Raw genomic sequence first — 16,398 nt, forward strand, 5'->3', positions numbered from 1 at the left:
TTAGCTCAGAAAGACATGAAAATGGTCTGAGGCCAATCACCGCGACCACGAGTCCGCCATTTTCACCACGCTGCTGCCAAACAACTTCACAAAGGCTTAAACGTATGATTTCCCTCCCTAGCTTTTTTTGACTGTTATGCCACAAGGGACTTATGAGACTTTACTGCTGTTATCGATCATGTATTATCATTAATCACCCAGCTTACCTGTAAAACAGAGTAAACAGCTGGTTACAGGAGCTACTCGGTGAATGGCCAACTTCTTCTGCCGGCCAGAGCGTCAGCAACTGTAGAATATGGCACCGAGCGCCCTCTGCTGGCGAAAGTCGCATCACACTTTTAAATAATAAAATAAACCTAGTTTATCAACAGAAAGTGACCTCACATATAAAAATAAAATGGGAAAGCGAGGATAATATTTTCACGTATCTATTTTATGGTGTCACACAAAGTAAAGTTTCAATCCGTTCTAGAGGGAAAACTAAAACATTATCACTATATAAAAACGATACAATACTTACATTTTTTAATATAATTTAATTAGATCGTCTGAAATCCCACAAATATAAAATGAGCCTTAACTTGTTGTCACTTCAATTCTAATCTAAAAAAATTTGTTTTACTTAAGTATAAATCTAGAGTAGAACAAACTTCTAGAAAACTGCACAGGTGCTGAAACACAGAGTTCTTTTAACTAAAGCCCAAAAACCCCATTTTGTAAATTGTAGACATTTAAACCCATCATGGTTTTAATTTTGCAACATTTTTCAGTAGCAGGCGTAAGAATGCAGTGGCAGTACAATATATTATTATGTTACAACATGCTACTGCAAGCAAAGATTTGCTTGGTGAACAAAGACAGAGCTTGAGACAATTTGCAAATATTGATGAAAAAAATAATTATTTGCAGAATTGTTTCAGCTTTTTTTTCTAACTATTCCTGAGGCCAGAGAAGAAATTCAAATTACCATCTGACAGATACAAAACTTTAAGCTAGATTGAATCAGATGCTGATTTAGCTTTTTCCAAGTAAACAGTCCAAAGCATCAAATTTATTTTCTGCTCCATTTGGATCTCTCTTCCTCATGCATACTGAGTTTTTGGGCAGAAAAATAAGCCTCCAGCTACGCTATAATGGAAAGTTTTGAGTGTTCTTTTCCTTTCTACCCCTGTTTTGTTTTCAGAAAAGAAAACGATACCAGACCTGGTAAAGTGAGTGTCTATGGCACTCACTTTGTACAACCTAGACACCAGAAGTTTAGTGTCAATGGATGCTAAACCTCAACTGGCCTGAATCCAAGACTTTGGATCCAGTTGTGGTTTTTGCCTCACTTTCTGGACCAGAAAGATGCCCACCATGGCAGGGCATCTTGCTTTGGCATGGTTGGTCTACGATGTCTGGTACATGTGTATTTCACAAATAAATTAAAAAGTAGGAGATTGTTCATCTTTTAAACACCACAATGGGCAGAAAAAAGCTAATCATCTTAGATTTGAACTAATTATATTTTTCCATTGTACTAACCCAGACTTTTATTTTACCATCCATATAACTGGCAAATGATGCATGAAAATTGAGAAATATGACGTTTGAATATTTAAATCTTAACCAAGAGGATGAATTTGAGGACTGGGATGGGACCTCTGCTTCTTAACTTTAAAGACACTGGCTTTTAAATTGCTAAAAGTCCCTGCTTTTACCACTAGAGGGAACTATATAAATGGTCAATTAGATATTTTGTTCTGAGAATGTTTCGACTGGTCAAAACTTTGCATTAATCTTCCTGGTTTGACTGGAAAGTGTGAAAGCCATAAAAGGAGATTTGGTTTCTTTGGTATTATTAAAATGTCTGTCCTTGTACTAGATGTTTGGAATGTTTTTTGGGGGGTTTATTTGCCTCTGGAGAACAATGGTCTGTTCTTCAAGATATGAGAAAGTCAATTATCTTTTCCCCAGTGATGAGCAGAAAAGTGGGACCATTGGTACATATTGGGATTTTTCTGATTCCTGCACCGCATCTGTTCACACGATGAAACAGATGGATAATACCCAATCGAATCAGCGTTCCCCACATTTACTGAAGCATTTCTTCCCAATCCACAATGAGTAGGAGGGGAGAAAATAAACAAAACATGAGTGTTTAGCATGAGTCACAGCCTCGGGGGGTTGAGAAGGACGGTGAACTCCAAAAAAAGGACGATGGAGTGAGATGGATAAAGTGCACTCCCATTGATGAGCCCAATTCATTATCAGATGAAAAATAGAAGGTGGGGGGCCTGGTGAAGACGCGTCCAAGAGTGGAGGCAGAAGAAATGAGGACGATGAGTCAGAGAGTGAGAGAAAAGCAGTGGATGAAAAGAAAAGGCCATGAGTGGGAGTTATAAACACTGGAGAGGAAGCACACAGACAAATGAAATGAGAGTAGACAATAATGACAGCTAGTCAGAGGATCCAAGGATACCTAGAAGAGGAAAAGAAAAATAATTGATAACAGAGAAGATCTTTAATGGAGAAGTGGAAGATGAAACAAAGACATAATGAGTAGCTCAAAGCCTCAGTAGACTAACGCACTATTTAGTTTACATAAATATTTGCTTAATAGCAACAACACACAGAAAACCAGCTGCTTTTGGATGTAACAGGTACTTTGTTTCAGAAGCCCTCATTGCCAGGATCTGAATACATCTATGTTTGCCAAATAAATATTTTCTAAAAACCCAATTTAATCTACTGGGTCACAACAAGATGCTGAATTTGAATGTACATTTCTGTTTCTGGAGAACTACATGGTTGAGGGTTTTTTACAGCAGTGAAGCTCCGACTCCCTCTAGTGGCAGTGCAAACAAATGCGCCTTTACTCACATCAAGAATGTGCAGCAGGTGCAGAAGGTGGATTGACAATTACCCAAGCTGAGCCACATGTTTTCCACCCGATGAAAACATGTACTCTACCTTAAATGACCACCAGCCTAATACCAAAAGTGACAAAGAGAGAAAAGTAATAATAACTCAAGATAAAAAGAAAATCAAAGCTAAACAACGATCAAGAAATGCTGCAAAGAAGCAAAAACAATTTTTCAGAAATGACATGGAAGTAAATATGGGCAAAAATATCAACTGGGGTAAAGAAAATATGATAGCAGCAGACCATGTAACACAGAACCAGTAATCTCCAACTGTTATAGAACCTAAAAAGGGTAAAAATACAACTATGCTCCTTTCACAAACTACTGAACTAGCTAATGCATAACTTGTAATATGGGTTATAAACTGAGTGTCTGAGTCTACTGTATAGAAAGGTGATGTATTAAACTTTGATTTAGAGCACATCATTAAGCTGACCCTTATACTGTATTTGTACCTCTGTAGTAATAAGCTCAGCCACACCACAGTGAAAACCTGACAAAATAAAAATAATAATAATAATATTAATATTGCCAGATGATGAAGCATCACAGATGGAATAATACAGATGCAATCAGAAAAGACAAGTTTTGAGACCTTTCATACCTTAAATTTGGCCAGATTTGTTAATTTTCTGTGAATTATATAAATATTTTTAAATTCAAGTTATTTTTAAAGGAATTAGTCCAATAAAATTTTGACTACAATTTAAAATGTATTTTCTTAATAAACTACCATAACTACACTTTCTCCACATTTCCTGGTTTTGAAACAAATTGAGTAGCATTTAAGTTCCTCAAAACCCTAAAAAAATAAAGTAAAAAAATATAAAGGATGAAGAAAAGAGACTTTTAGAACTACAACTTGCAGTAAGTAGATTATAATTTTGAATATTTATAAAATATTTGCTGTGTACGGTGAAGACTAATAATATTGGCATTCATAAAAAAGCCTGTGTTGCAATCCTTAGAAAGCAACTCCAGTAAACTCAAGTGGAGTGAAAAAAAATCATACAAGACCATAATCTACTTTTTTTTGTTGTTGTTGTTGAAGAGAGAAAAATCAATTAATCTTTATTGGAAAATTAAAGCTACGCATCAGCAAGGATTTCATGTATTTAGTTATTTATTTTATTAGAACTTTTAGGTGCAGTTCCAATCAACTCCATGTGGTGGAGCCCCAAATCTGAGATTTCATCTGGTGATACTCTACATTAAAAGTCAGAACCAAGATTTGGAAATGTAGAGGGGGGAAAAAAGCATAAAATCTATTTGGTTATTTCACATTTTTATGGAAATCAAGAGTTTTGCAAAATCCCCTCTTTAAACACTATGACATATCTTGAAACATTCGATTAACTTTTAAAGCATTTAGTAAAAGTCAAAATCTGATGACTATAAATGGACGGCAACAATAAATAAAAAGCCCCAGGTACTTTAGGGAGAAATTCAAGAAGCTAATGTAAACAGTGTTAAAATCCAGTGCTATTTACAAATTGAAAATTAATCTATGAATGTGAAACATTTTCCTAACTAAGAATATAGATATTAAAAACCATAAGGACAGATTTGAATTGTATTCTTTAGGATATTTGTTTAGCTAACCATAAAAGGTAGCAAACCAGTCTAGTCCCACTAAGAATAACTGGTGCAACTTCAGAGCTGTTGGTCATTGTTAAGCAACTGGAATCTTATACTGACAGACTTTTCAAAACATTTCTTTCTGCATACGCATAAATGAATCAGTCAAAAGAAAAAAAAAAGTTTTTGTTATTATGTTTACTTTAATGATTCCAGAAGTATGTACCATGTTTGTTAAGGAAGAGCTTATATTTAATATACACACCTCAGTGCTTTCTTTACTGTCCTTGTTTTGGATAGAATCATTGGACGGCATCAAGATGGTTTTATTGGATACCCTGCAGGCATTATATTATGGAGCATTATGAGTTCATCCTTAGTCTTTCCAGCTCTCCCATTGGTCCATCGCTGATAGTTTCCGGCAGATTAGCCATTAGACTGAAATTGTCTTAGTGCAGCAGACATAAGGTGGCTCAAGATTACAGTTAATTGGTTTGTTCACTTGAGAACTGATTGGAGTTTACCTTTAAGAAGGCAGAACCACTATTTCTTGCTTCTAGACTTTTTGCTTTGTAACTTTAAATAATTCTTAAAATAGCTTAAGCAAAGAATCAGCTTTTATTCATAAGAATCCAAAAATCAAGAAGTTAAAGCTAAGCTATGCTAGCATCCTCTTAGTTAAAGTTCTTTTTAGTAATAATTCTGTATTTCATTTGTGTTGGAAGTCAGAGCTCAAATCTGGTAATAATGTTAGACCAAAGTTGTAAACACTTTTCTAGTTTAAAGCCAGAAAAACAGAAGGATTTTCTATTTGTTGTGTTAACAAGCATAACAAGCTAGGTTGTATATTTCCTCTACTTTTATGTATTCAACGACTAACGCGACATGGTCCCAAATACATTTATTGCAGCTTTGTGTGCCTCTTGTTTAATGGGACACAAACTAAGAGAAGTGCAAATAAATTGTTTATGCTTGTAATGCTTAGACATGGCAGCCATTTTGGATATCAAACTTGAGGCTGCATGGCCTTTTGCAGTCAGAACTCTTGCTTTCAGAAATGCTTAAATTAATTTGGTCCAAATCGACAATATTACACAGTTGCTACAGATTAATCCATTGCACTGCCATGAAAAGTTTAAGAAAAGTACTATGAGGTAATTAGAATACTGGTCAGAAAGAACCAAGAGCTTCTGTTAAGTTTTGCATTTTCTAATGCAGAGAATAAGGAAGCTTTTTAATTTGAGCTGAGAAGCTAGTTTACTTTTTTATGCTAAAACGAGACAAGCTAAGCTAGCTTAGCCTCTTGGCATTAGCTATATTTAGAGGCCAAAGAAAATGAGCAACTGTTGTTCCACTTTTAAACTACCCTACGTTAAGCAGGGAATAAAATAAGGTTTGATCAACGGATAAAACCGTGTTTATTTGTGAAAATTATGATTCAAATGCTACTGAAATTTTTGCGACACAGTAAGCAAGTTCTGGCTGTTGAACGGTCAAAAAAACAAAAACAAAGATGAAGGGCTAATGGAGACGTCACCAAGAGGCTTTAACGAAGTGGGTAGGAAGTTGGATGAATAGGATTTGGAGGGGTGACAAATTGAACAGGGGATTAGGTGTGTGTGAGTGAGCTACACCAGCTGGCAGAGTCCTTCCCATTAACAAGGAAAGCTTGTGTGTGTGTGTGAGGTACACACTTCATCTGTTATGATTATAAATCCTCTTCAGATGATCCCCCCTCAAAGCATATGTACATATCTAGAGCTGAGATACATATACTTACCAACAGGATGCCAAAAGGTACAAACAGTTTCACTTTCAATGTTTTAATGTTGCAAACAATACATGATCTCCAACAGTGCACCACAAATAAATTCAGTTAGTTTATCTATATCTATTTATCCATTTAATGTCACCTCATTTCTTACTGTTGATATTCATTTTCCATCAGATAATAATGAAGAAAATGTTGCTACGTCTCTGTATCCATCTGCCAGTCTCCATGGTGTGAAATGGATGTTTTTTGGTCAAATCTGCTTCCAAACCATTTATTCCATCTTACTCATGTGGCCTAGTTAGACTTTTTAATGGAACTGGCCTGTAATTAATGTTATTAGTTCCATCTGTGCTTGTCATCTTCCTGACAGTCCACATTTCATTTTCAAAATAAATGTTTTAGTCTTTTTGATTGTCTCCTTTTTTAATCAAACCTTTTCAAGAAAGAGCTGACATGTTAACAACTTCTCTGCTCCATGAGCTCAAAACCAATATCTGGCAATAAAAAAAAAAAGTTTTTGATTCTTTGATTTTTTTTTTTTTAATGTGTGTGCAGAACTTTCACATCCTCAATAGGATTTAAAATACTTCCTATTATTAGCCTGGCTTGTATATTTTAGGTCTACAAAACAAAGCTGAAATGTTTAAGAGACAAAAACCTGTTGAACATTTTCTCTAGGTAAGGTAAACACTTGGCATTAGCAGCTGCCTCTTCAAAGTGAGTGAATCCAGGATTGATGGGGTCTAATTGCTCAAACCCCTTCAGAGCTGGTAGGAATTTCTCAGACCACCAATGGATTCTGATGTTTATAAAAACAAGATTTTAGTGTTTAATCCATACAAGCTCAAAATAATACATTTAGGTTAAAATATGAAGTTATCTAAATGCTTTCAGGTGCTAATGGAGGTTATAGTTTGTTTAAAGTTGACAAAACCAAGGAGTTGTGATTGAGCTAGTAGTTTCCCTTTTGCCATCATAACATGTGATTTCTTTGTATTCATGAAATTCTCAGAAGTCCAGAGTCCAAGGAAGTCAGGATCCAAAGAGACAGAATGAGATTTACACAGGTTTTAAAGTCTTTTGAAAGAAAGTCTAAACAGCTGCAGATTCTAAGATTATCAGTTCAAACAGCCGAAACACTGAACCACTTTGCTAAGGTTTGGTAAAAGACCCAAACAAGCTTGGATATCAAGTCGATTTTATAAGCTGTAGCCACTCCACAAACCAGTTTTTCTTAGTGTTTGAGATCATTGACTTGTCGTCCAAGTTTTGTTACAATCTGTTACAATCAGAGAAAGAGATTCAGATGTCCAGAAAGAACCCTGGAACCACCAAGGCTCAATCAAAACTGTACTGGACATTGCTGGAACAGTCAAAGACTGGAAGACCCAGAAAGATGGAGCTGCCCAAAGGGAGAAGCCAAATACCCTCTGGAAAAAAGTCTGTTGGGCAAAAGAGACAAAGATTGTGGTGTCTGGCACAAGAACGTTACAAGAACGTTTGTTAAAGTGAAAATTTATCATAAAACACTAACAACTATCGGACTTGGTGGTGGCAGAAAGTGAACCAAGTAATGAAGGAAGATTGCCTCAAAATTGTGTTCCAACAGGAAAATAATCCCAAATAAACATCCCAACTGGTTCTAGAGTAGACAAAGCAGACAATCTTTAGAAATACCCTCAGAAAAATCCCAACCTTTACATATAATTTGTGGAGTGTGCTTCAATGTTGAGTCAGTGACTCCCTAAAACAACCAGCAGCCTCAAATAAAACCAGAAAGAGTTACACCTGAAGCTTGTTGATGGCAACAAGAATCCTGTATTGAGATGCAACTTCCTAACAGAAATTAAATCAAACATTAGTGAGGATAGTGTTTGATCCACCCCCTTTATGGATTGGACGAAGTTTGTAATAAATCCAAACTTATGCATCGAGTTGTTGCTTTTAAAGCTAATTGTAATTGTGTGTGGCTTAATCATTGAAGCCTTGGAAAACCAATGGATGTGCCGTCTTCTTTCAGTTACAGATTTACATCTTTGACTTTGCTTTTCTTCTGTGAAATCCCTACTGTTCAGGCTGGGATTTCACAATTAGTGAAAGTACCATTAAACTCAGTCCTATTTTCATAAAATAAACCAGCAGTACACATCTGCTTTAACCGCACTCACAGCTCAAATACAGGGATCCTTATGAATCATGCGTCCCTGGACAGCAGTGACTTTTACTAATGCCGTCCAATCAACAAGCCAATTACACCACAAAGGCCACTTGTAAAAACATAGCTTGCCACTGAGTGATGAGGGGGAATTAATCCCTGCAGAAAAACTGCCTTTCAGAAACCCCTCTTTGTTTCCTTGCATTGATTTTCTTGTAACAATAGGACAGTCAATAACAAATTTAGGTTTTACCAGTTCTCATTTAAAGCAGGGCGTGAAGTGAAGAAGCGCTTGATTTAACAAAGAAAACCACTTGAATCTCACAAGGTCGAGTTTTGTCACAGCATTGATTCAGAAGGAGATCTACACAGAGAACAACGGCTGCCATCTGAAAGGCAGACTTACCAACACATTTTGGAAACTTGCCTAGAAACTACAACAAACGGCATGCTTGACCATAGGTTAGCATTTAGGATGTGCTAAATCCTTAAATACCTGAAGATATAAAAAAATTTCATGAAGTTCATCAACTGAAGAGCATGGGTGAAAAAGTAAGGTATATTTAATTTCTAAAGATTAAAAGTGCTAGTTTAATTAACAGTATTTTTGCTTTTTCTGGTGGGAACCTACCTACTTGGACAGTCAAAGACTCTCTTTGTGATGTAACACCCTTGTATTTGCTTTTGCATGCGTACATGCACAGACACCCAAACAACTGTCCCCCTTTCTTTGAGTCCCCCCGTGCTGTGGCTTTGAGAGGCTTTCTGTTGCAGGGATATGAAGAGGAGGGAGGCGGTGAGGCAGGTGCTGTCGGGGAACAGTGGACCACTTGTGATCCCTGCTGAGAGTCTCTCCACACTCATTTGTATCCCTCCCTCCCACCTCAAAATTCATCACAAATAAGCATGTGTGATCCCCCGTCTCTCGTCAATTTCTCCTGTTGGGATAAATGAAAAAAAGATTGCCAGTTTAATTTCGATGTAAATTTGAATTTAGATGCAGGGAAATGTCATACAACCCCCACAAAACGTGCAGCTCCATTTAATCTTTGATTAGAAAATTTATCCACCCAAAGCCATTTGTGCAACAGGTTTAATGATTATAGGTTTTAGCCCTTGACATGGAAACACTATTAAAGCCAGGATGGAATAAAACCCCTGTCAAACAAGATGCTTTCTTTATTGTTCTCCATCCAACAAGAGGTTCCCATCCATCATTATGGACATCAGCTGTGTTGCCAATAAGTCTGTTAAATCCATTGTTATGCTTCTGATAGATTCCAGTAATGGGCTCTGGAAGAGCCAGTCAATTATTGGTCCCAATCAGTCCTACCCCCACTAGGCACAAACAAGAACCTATCACCTCTCAGCTCTGCTTTCTTTAAATCAATCTGAAGATATGGAAACTATGCAACCATTTTAAGTCTTTTCTCTTTAGGTCACACCATACATTTTTATATAAAGAGTGGTCTTTTAAATGGCAAACCTAGGTAGGTAGATTTTACTTTAAGTCACATTTTGTCAAGTGGGTTAACATTAATTTGGTGTGTACGAATTAAGGTCAATATAAATATCCTGTGGCAGTTTGCAGCATTTAGTACCCCCAAAACAAATCTTGCTGCACTAAGGGAACTAAAATGTGACCCAAATGACAATAGTTGAAGAAGCACCAAAATCAAAATCCTCTCCTTTCCATTTCATGATTTAAAGCCAGTGTTGTACACCATTATTCACATAAAGGACAGGAGGAGGTCAGAATGAGGTCAACATGCCTGCATAGAACACATCAAGAAGACCAGAAAAAGAAACTGAAATGACTAAGTATTGTTGACTAAATATCATTGCTAATTAAAATTTCATTTTAATCAGTTAAAGGTGGTTTTAGAGATGTTTATTAAAATCTAGATAACCTGTTTGTAGGCCTGTCGCGATAAACGATAAATCGATTAATCGTACGATAAATTAAAGCTATCGACGTCATTTTAATTATCGGCACTATCGTCTCTTCCGACCTTTTTCTCTTTCAGCTAATAAGACTGATTGAAAAAGGGCTCAACTCCGGTGCCTCCCTTCCTCATATCCTTAGTGTAAAGCCCAGCGCACACTGCACAATCTTAGAGCTGTCAGCCGATTGTCGGCTCATTTTCAAAACCTGACAGATCACACATTAGCCGACAGAAATCCTAGGTATAACGGTTCGATCGGGTTCGTTCCTGCCGTGTGGTGTCCAACAATGGGCACAAAATAATGGCTACAAGTCCAGTGAACTAATTTTAAAACCAGGCATTAATCAGTGCTTTACTACAATCTACCTGCAATGCATGTGGCTAGTGTCAGCGTAAAGTCCTGACTGAATGAAAATCATTAGAACCTATTTACGTCATGTTAACGAAGAACAGCTGAAAAGTTACCGGGTTTATCAACTGCGGTAGCAATTTCGCTCCAACTCCTCCTCTTGTCATTTCTATATTCTTTGCATGTTAAATAAACATTAATGTTGTTTCCACATATCATTTCCAATGTCCGCTGGACTTCGGGTTGCGCCGTTTCAGCTGTTTGGGATTCCCCGACGTAATTTCCCCTCAGAAAGCTCAGAGGAGAATCTGCGCTTTCTGATTGGCTGCCTGTCACATTCAACAGGCTGCGTTAAGCTCCCAGTCGGAGAAAACCCCTGATTTGGATCGGAGCGGCAACGACAATCTACCGTAACACACCACACAATCTTAGAAAGACCAACTTCTAAGATTGTTGTAATAGCAGCAAAAAATCGTGTAGTGTGAATTATTGCATCAGGTAGTCGATGTGCCCATTTTCTCTATTTAAATCTAATTATTACTGAAGGGCAACATAATATACAGACTTCATAATCTGCACTCTTTTGGTTGAATGCAGTATTTATTTCCACTTTGGCTTTATGTTGTTTAGTTTTTTTTTTCCAAGTGAGTTTTTTTGTTAATGGAGACTGAGAATCCATTTTATTTTTGTTTTTGGTTGTTTTGTTTATTTTGTTTATCAGCTCCAGTGTTAAGTGTTTTTTTGAAAATAAAGTGTATCTATCTTTGGCAGGAAATCGCATGCGTTATTACATCATTTCCATTAAATCAGTGTAAAAAGGTCTTCAAACAATATTATCGTTTATTGCAATAATTTTTGAGACAATTAATCGCTCAGCAAAATTTGCTATCGTGACAGGCCTACCTGTTTGTTTAAATTAATGTTTACATAAAAACTGGCTCTGGAAAGATGAGTGGATGGATGGATGGATGGATGGATGGATGGATGGATGGATGGATGGATGGATGGATGGATGGATGGATGGATGGATGAGCAGAGAAGAATGGACAAATGGATGTACAGACTGAGCCTTGGATGAAAGCAACAATGGAGACAGAAGAATGGAGAGGAAGGAATTGGTCTCAGGTTTAACTCAAGGACTTAATCTTTGCTGGAAGACAAATGAACAGAAATTCATCAAAAATCACTTCAAATTTTTAAAATTCAGATGTAAATAATGTTTCCTTAGTCAAGACCGAGGAAATTAGGCCCCGCCCATTCTCATTAACCAAACATGTAGTGGATTGGATTGGATTTTCAACACCCCAACACTTGAAATGACTCATACATACAACATAAAGTTGGCATTATGGAGGAGAAGAAAATTATAAGTGATGCCGAGGCGAATTTAAAGAGCATATTCATGAACAGTTTTCCTGACAGGCCTCACCTTGAGCACACACTCACACACAGATCTGCCCTAAAGCGAAGGCCATCCCGCCACGCCCCCCCCCCCTCCTCTTCCTCATCTGAAGCGACCAGCCGCAATCTCTTTCTCATTCTCATCTCATTGTTGACACACTGTCATTGCAGGGTCTCGCTGCCTAGCAACAAAACCCGAGCAAGGTTCCCCCCCCCAATCTTCTGTCAGGGAGAAGCTCCGCCCACTTGCGTCCCTGAAGAGATGAGTGAAAGGTCACTTTCCTCTTCATCTAGTCTGATGGAGAAAAGATTGTGTTTTCTGAACATCATTAAAATTCTGCGTTTGTGCATCTGAGCTGGAATTTTCTGCATATTGCTTTCGGGACGCTTTAATTGGAGGTACGGCCGCTGATCAATAATAATCCACTCGCTTTAATTCAGGCTGAAAATGCTGCCGATTGCATTTCTATATTGTTTTCTGAATAGTCAGGAGGGTCCTATGAAGTGCTACTACTATTCAGCGCTTCCTTTTTTGTTCCCAACTGGGTCATGGGCTCATATTTTTGCCCATCTTCTATATATGAAAACATATTACTCACCCACTTCAGGCGGACAACTCCTGAAAAGCTCCACAATGGAGCCCACATGGGAATCCACTCGAAGCCACACGAGCAAATATAGCACAAACAGCAGCAAGCGAGGCTTTCCGCTCTGATCTGAAATTGCTGCTTTTCAGCTCTGCTCTTCTTCAACCAGTGAAATGTTTCCTGCATTCATTTTCAATTTGGTGGAAGGGATTTCTTCTTCAGCTCTGGCTCTCAACATTCCCTCTAATGTGAAGCTTTTTGACCAATGAAAATGTGTTTTATTTGTATTGCACAATTTATGTACAAAACAATTCAATGTGCTTTAAAAAGATTGAAAACACAAGCATGAATGAAACAAGATAAACCAAGTTAATGTGATTTGTGTGTGTAAATGCTGCACACACAAATCACATCAACTTGCTAAAGCAAGTGCAGCAAATAAAAATGTAAAAACGGGCAACAAAAAAGATTTTGGCTGGGTTAAATATTCTAAGGATTTGAAACAAATAAATAATTAATACTGTAATGAGCTATTACAGTGGGATTAGAGACCAGAGTGACACGGGAATATAGGAAACCTCCTCTTAAAACACTTTTAACTATTTTAATAGTTCAAACACCAAATATATATTCATATGCATTAATACGCACAGTGGAAACAGTTTCAGCACTACACCAGAAGCTAATATACTCTGTCTTCCTTATTTCTGCTACTGGGCATACAGCCAATCGGTGCCATAGATAATAAATGGCACTCTTGGATTGGCTGTTTTGAAAACACCAGTCAATAGCATGTCAGTAACATTCATCATAGGTGAATTTTCAGTGAGTCAACTGTACTAATTGTGATATTCTTGGTTAGAGTAGCAGAAATGATCAAGCAGGGAAAACTTGGATATGTATCTTTAATTGTGAACAGCAGAACAATAATACAACCACTTTGTTTATTAATGTCAGTCCTGGGCTTTAGTCATTAATAAGTTGGCCTACCATGAACTACCCCTGGAACAGGTATGTCTGTATTTTTTACCACTAGGGGGCAACAAACCACTAAATTACAGTAATAAACTAATACTTTGTTTCCGATGAAGAATGCGGTAGGGATCAGTACGCCATTTTGTATGTTTTTGATCGTAAAAGCTGCTAATACAACCAACCTGTAACGCACCATTCCTGGGCCTCTTTCAGTTGTATGTCCATAACAGGGGTCTCAAACTCCAGTCCTCGAGGGCCGCAGTCCTGCAGTTTTTAGATGTGCCACAGGTACAAAACACTGGAATGAAATGACTTAATGACCTCCGTATTGTGTAGATCAGTTTTCCAGAGCCTTAATGACCTAATTATTCTGTTCAGGTGTGGTGCAGCAGAGGCACATCTAAAAGTTACAGGACTGCGGCCCTCGAGGACTGGAGTTCGAGACCCCTACCATAGGACAATGATACGGTTCAGTTAGGGTGGCTCTACTAGCATCACACAGTCTAGTCCACACGCAGACTGGGGGTCCACACACAGTCCATTAATTTGGGGACAGAAAAACATTACTGCTTGCAACAAGCATGAGACATACAACCGCAAGGCACCGTGGTAAGTGTTTGGGTTTGACCCAGTAAGAGTCCAACTGGCAGTGAAAACATCTCCCTGTAAATCCCCTAAAATAGCAAACCAAGCATCACCAACCTGTGCCTCAGTGAAAATGAGGCATTAATGTGACAGTCCTTTCCAGTTTAATACATTTTGTAACCAGTTTTGAAGCAAACCATCATTAGAAATGTTAAGTAAATGTTAACCATATTACATTGACATGCAACGGTTAAGCAAGAAGTTTGTAAGCAAATCCTCTGATGCTATAGCTAACCAATATGCACAGTTTCCAGCAAAAAGAGAGCAGATTGAGACAATAAAACTTTGCAAAATAATTTGATTGAATCAGGTTAGACCCAATCAAAAACTCCATGCTAACAAAAGAGTAGAAATAGAAAGAAATGTTTGAGAAGTAAATGTAGTAGGATAACAAAAATGTATACTATAAGGAAAAATATGAGCAAACTATAACTAGTGTTATCAAAATATTCAGTCTCTGCATTCTTTAGCAGTGATTGTGCAGAAATGCTAGGAAGCTTTAATTATCAGTGCATGAAAATTGATCGGAAAAATGTAAGGAGAAAAACCACCAGCAATTAAATTATATTACACAACAAAGTACTGGTGCAAAAATAAACAAGCAAAACCTAATCAAATGTAAATCAGATGGTCTAAAGCTAACAAAAGTCTTCAAGCAAACATTTAGCTGGTCCAGTTAAATGGACTGGACATTTGCTTAAGCTACAATATAAGAAAAGTTTTTGTTTCTTTTTCAAGCCTACCTTGTATTTTGAATGTTGTCCTCATGTTTTTCCTCCTCTGCATTCATTCAGCTCTGCAGAGGCCTGCTAAACAATCATTCATTGAATTCAGATGTGTAGGAAGAAGAACGCGTCTAAAAGTTGCACGACAGCAAATCTGAGAACTTTACTTCTGTTTTAGAGACGCATTTCTGACTGGTTCTGTATCTCCTATAACAAAACACAAGAGTTCTGACCCATATTTTCACTATAAAATATTCATAAAGTACATAATTTTACATCATATTCAGACTTCAGTGCAAAAATAAGCAACAACAACAAAAACACCCCCAACCTTTAATTTGTTTCCAACCTGTGTGATTAAATTACAGGATACTGTAAGAACGTATTACAGATTTTTCACACCACGTAATGAGTATTTTTAACTGTTTTTTTTCTTTCAACAGAAAAGTATTATAAAAAATAATGTGATGGAAATTGAAATGAAATGATATGCAATCTTGACTCTGCCGTGCTGGTTTAGACTGAGAGATGCTGTCAGCTGCACCGTGACGTCCATAATAAAATGAGAATGAGGATAACGGGTGGAGCATCACATGTTTATTTAGCTGATGGAGCTGAATACATTTACCGTGTCACAGCCCTGGGAGGGAGGATGTGACGTGACTGAATTTTCAAAGATCGGAGGCTGGCTTTCTGCTGTCCGAGGTGCTAATTGCCTCGTCAGAAACGATGAACATCGACTGTTTTATACCAGAAATGAATGTCTGCTGATGTTTATTTTCTGTTAAAGGTCTTTATAACCATCATAAATAAGATTTTGATGTATGTTGTGGATCCCAGACTTCTAATTATTCATGAAAAACCGAGCTATTCGTGATTCAAAGAGCATATCTAAAATATTTTAAAGAAAATGCAGCTTTGGAAGATAAAATATACAGGAGTCATGCTACCTGACAGCCAATCCAGGAGCACTATTTAATTTCCTTGGCGTTGATTGGCTGAACCTCCAAGAAAAGAGACAAGGAGAACTGTACATATTACCCTCTGCGGTATATTATTAAGATATATTTGATGATTGACATATTAAAGTGGGCAATTATTAGCGTTTTAGTCTCAAGTATTTGCGGATTTTTTTATTTGCTAGAAATACCTAAGATTTTCAGATTGATTTCAGAATTTCTTTGAAAAACATTGACATTTTTGAGTTTCAAAAGTTGAAAATGTTCAACTTTTGAACGTTTTCAGCAATTCCCAGGTTTTTTCTAGAATATTTTAGTGATTAATCTCAAAATTTCTGATTTTTTTTTGGCAGAAATGTACTCTTTTTTTTTTTTTTTTTCTATCTACAATGGCCCTA

Source organism: Xiphophorus hellerii, chromosome 21 (assembly GCF_003331165.1).
Source record: "Xiphophorus hellerii strain 12219 chromosome 21, Xiphophorus_hellerii-4.1, whole genome shotgun sequence".
NCBI classification, from domain to species: Eukaryota; Metazoa; Chordata; class Actinopteri; order Cyprinodontiformes; family Poeciliidae; genus Xiphophorus; species Xiphophorus hellerii.